The sequence below is a fragment of the Vigna angularis genome, chromosome 10, assembly GCF_016808095.1.
Source record: "Vigna angularis cultivar LongXiaoDou No.4 chromosome 10, ASM1680809v1, whole genome shotgun sequence".
NCBI classification, from domain to species: Eukaryota; Viridiplantae; Streptophyta; class Magnoliopsida; order Fabales; family Fabaceae; genus Vigna; species Vigna angularis.
Window position 1 is genome coordinate 21,942,984 of NC_068979.1, and position 4,577 is coordinate 21,947,560.

Consider the following 4,577-nt stretch of genomic DNA (forward strand, 5'->3'; position numbering starts at 1 on the left):
AGTAGAAGCCACCACGAGTGCACGACCTGACATAGCTCGACAATCATTCTAAGTCCAGACAGTCAAAGTCAGTGTGGCGTTATGTGTGAAGGGTTTAAGTGATGTGAATGAATAATATGCTTGTATGAAGTTAAATAAATTGATGTATGATTAATCTTTGTTTAAACTAGCTTACCCTGTTGTGTGCTTGTATTTTGTATGTTCTGGTGTTCTTCTTTGCAATGACCATCCTTTGGATGTGAGCAGCGGAAGAAAAGGTCTCTCTAGAGCAAGCATTGGATGGAGGTGATGCTCCTGAGTAGTTGATTGAGTTCAGTAGGGCCTTGTGTATAGTTTTGAATAGTCTTCAGTCTGTATATAAAGTTTTAAATTTATAGTTTTTTTTGGATGATTGTAAAGATATCACTTTATACTTTAGATGGATTATTATATTATTTAATCATTCATGCAGTTTTTCTGTAATATAGTCTATACTATATATTTTGGGATGTTACACTTTAGGTCTCACTAGGTTAAATAGAGATGGGTCAGATTAGTAGGGCACATTAAAGTCATTTGAAGAGAGGAAAAAGCCAAAGTAAGAGAAAAAGAAAGAGAGAAAGCCATTCCCGCATAACCCTAAACCTGTACTGGTGTTTTCGTCGTTGTGAAGTCATTCACCGTTGGATCGAGCTGATTTTTGGATAGTAGGTTCCAGACATATGGTTCTTCATTCTGACCTTTCGGATCGTATATCGGAGGTGTAGATTGGGAGAAATCGGTCCCGCACCAGCAGTCCTGTTTTGGAGATTTTTCATCTTCTTTGTTCTCATTTGTAAGCATTTGCGCTTATTTAAATTGGCTTATTGAAAACATCATTTGGTGTTATTAATGGAGACTCTTTTGTACCCTATTATTGATCATAGTGGATTTTTCTTTGGTCTGGACGACTCGTGGTTTTTACCCTTGCATTGAGGGGTTTTCCACGCTAAAAACGGTTGGTGTCTCTTTGTGCTTTGGATTCTATTTTTGTTCCATTTGTTTGGTGCTCCTCACAAATTCTCGCAAGAAAGGGGGATTGAATTTCCGCTGCGTTATTACTCTTTGATAAGTTGTTATATTTTTTGGCCCTTTCCCATCAGAGTGGCATCAGAGCTCTTTAGTTAAGGGACTGTTTAGTTTGCGTGAATGATGGAGACACATACAAAATTGATTCCTTTGAATGGAGAAAATGATCACCTATGGAAAGACAAGATGAAGGATATGTTATTTTTGAAAAATTTGCATCTTCCAGTTTTTGCTTCCAATAAGCAAAAGTCCAAGTCAGATGAAGAATGAGATTTTGAACATCAACAGGTATGTGGATTTATCAGACAGTTTGTTGATGATAATGTTTAAAATTTTGTTGCTAATGAGACACATGTGAGAAGCCTATGAGATAAGCTTGAGTCCTTGTATGCCTCTAAGTGAGGGGCTAATAAATTGTACTTGCTGAAAAATTTTATGGAGTTGAAGTACAAGGAAGGAACTCCTGTTTCAAATCACTTGAGTGAATTTCAAGGACGCTATGATCAATTAGCAAGAGTGGGTATAAAATTTGATGATGATCTATTGGGCTTATTCCTATTAAACTCTTTACCGGATTCGTGGGAGACATTTAGGGTTTCCATGATAAGTGCTACCCCTAATGGTGATATTTCTTTGCATATGGCAAATAGTGGTGCTCTTAATGAAGAGATGAGAAGGAAGACACATGGTACTTCATCTCATTCAGAAGTGCTTATTACAGAGAATAAGGGGAGAAGCCCGAAGAAAGAACAAAATAGTGGTATAGATAAAAGCAGGAGCAAGTCCAGGTCTCGGTACAAGAATGTGAAGTGTCACTATTGTCACAAAACAGGACATATAAAGAAGAACTGTTTTTTGTTGAAGAAAGAGAACAAAGACAAAAAGGGTAAGCAAAGAGAAAAAGATACCGATGATGGTGATCGTGTTACTACTACTACTACTACATGTGGTGACCTTATTTGTCTTCGTGATTATGACACTATTAATCTTGTATCTGATGAAAGCATGTGGATAATTGATAGTGGTGCTACACTGCATGTTACATTCAGGAAGGAGTTCTTCACATCTTATACACCTGGTGATTTTGGAGTATTGAAAATGGGTAGTGATGGAGTGTCTAAGGTTATTGGTGTTGGTGATGTTCACTTGCAAGGGAAATACTTGTTTTGTGACAGTCAAAGTGCTATTCATCTTGGTAAGAATCCAACTTTTAATTCTAAATCCAAACATATTGATGTGAGGTATCATTGGATACGTGATGTTTTGGATGCTAGGTTGTTGGAATTAACTAAAGGTCATACAAATGATAATGGTGCTGATATGATGACCAAGGCATTGCCAAGAGGAAAATTTGAAGTTTGTTGTGAGATTGCCGGTTTAGCGGATATCTCCATATAGTCGTGAAGGGGAGATTTGTTGGGTTACTGGACTCCCTTCCTATGTGGAGAATAGGCCCAAATAATGTGGACCTTTAGGTCTTACTAGGTCAAATAGAGATGAGTCAGATTAGTAGGGCACATTAGAGTCATTTGAAGAGAGGAAAAAACCAAGTAAGAGAAAAAGAAAGAGAGAAAGCCATTCCCGCATAATCCTAAACCTGCACTGGTGTTTTCGTCGTTGTGAAGTCGTTCACCGTTGGATCGAACAGATTTTTGGACAGTAGGTTCCAGACATATGGTTCTTCATTCTGACCGTTCGGATCGTCAATCGAAGGTCTAGATTGGGAGAAATCGGTCCCGCACCAGCAACCCTGTTTTGGAGATTTTTCATCTTCTTTGTTCTCATTTGTAAGCATTTGTGTTTATTTAAATTGACTTATTGAACACATCATTTGGTGTTATTATTGGAGACTCTTTTGTACCCTCTTATTGATCATAGTGGATTTTTCTTTGGTTTGGACGACTCGTGGTTTTTACCCTTGTATTGAGGGATTTTCCACGCTAAAAAATTGTTGGTGTCTCTTTGTGCTTTGAATTCTATTTTTGTTCTATTTGTTTGGTGCTCCTCACAGATTCTCTCAAGAGAGGGGGATTGAATTTCCGCTGCGTTATTACTGTTTGATAAGTTTATATTTTTTGGTCCTTTATCCGTCACTTTAATCTTTGAATTTATCTTGTTTTTGAGTTTTCTTATAATTTAGTTATTTTACATTTAATATCTTTTAAGTGTTTGAAATAAGTGAATAAGAAATAAATCTAGTAAATAAAAACAAGCTTGACTTCAGGAAAATATGATTGGATAAAAAAAAAGATGAAATGCAGATAAAATGATTCACTGGTGGTTAATACAGATAAAATGCTTGTATTCACTGGTGGTGTTTTTCTTGGTTTTGGATGCAAAGATGGCTTTAGGGTTAGAATGACAATCATAACATCTTGTTAGTTCTCAGACACTAACGGACCGAATCACGTAACGGAATTGGGTCTTTTTTAAATAATAATGGGCCACGGGTATGGGCTTGGGCCACTTTCAAGAGCAAAGGCAAACGTCGAACGTGTAACCCAGAACCTGATCCAAAAGATTATTATAAGTGAAAATTCATTATATTATTTTACATATTATAACATTCTTTTAGAAATAAAAGAAAATCCATCGAAAATGAGAAGGTTAATGGTTCACAGTGGATTGTACCTTGTTAAGAGTGGTGCACGCTAAGGTGTGGTTGGTCTCTTCAGCAGAGTAACATAAACTCACAACGCACGCACGTACGCAGAGTCTCGGTCACCAATTAAAGGGTTCACACGTGAGTGTAGAGTAGGAATTTAGGATGGGCCCCACCTGTTTCATTCGCCACAAAACATAAAAAAGTGGTTTGACCCTACTGCGTTGTTGCTTTCTCTGTCAGTCACGAGCCACACACGTGCCAACTCTCTCTCTCTCTCTCTCTCTCTCAAACTCCGTCTATAACTCCAACGCCATTAATCCACTATTCAGCTTTCATCCAACGTCTCAGATTGAAGTAACTAAAAAATAGAGAAAATAAAAAGAGTGGATAGCGGCAAAAGCGGAGTGGTTCCGGCATTGGGTCCCTGTGTCGTAGCAGAGCCCCGCAAAACCTGACCCTCTCAACCCAATCAAACATTTATTTCCTTCCTTTCAATCTTATTATATGTCTATTTAGATTCCAAAAATCAATGTTGTAGCAATAGTATATTGTTAGAGTCAGGTTTTTGGGTTCTTCTTCCTTTCCCATTCTTATCAATCACATACCTAACGCACATGAATTCAGTCACAAATAAGATTAATGAATACCCGTAATTAAATTTAAATACAGTTTATCATGTTTTAGTTGTATTTTAAAATAAAATTTGACAGTAGTAGTAATTTTTGAAGTAAAAAGAAAAAGGTGATTAGGAATTGAAATTAGTGAGGAGTGACGTATGGTGATGATAGGGAGGGTAGTAGGGTAGGGTAGGAGAGGTATGAAACATAAAAACAAAGAAACATGACTATTAGGAATAAGGAGTGTGGCTATGGGTAGAGTCTAGAGAATAGGCATAGAGAAAGAGAAATTGGTAATGATGAAAAAA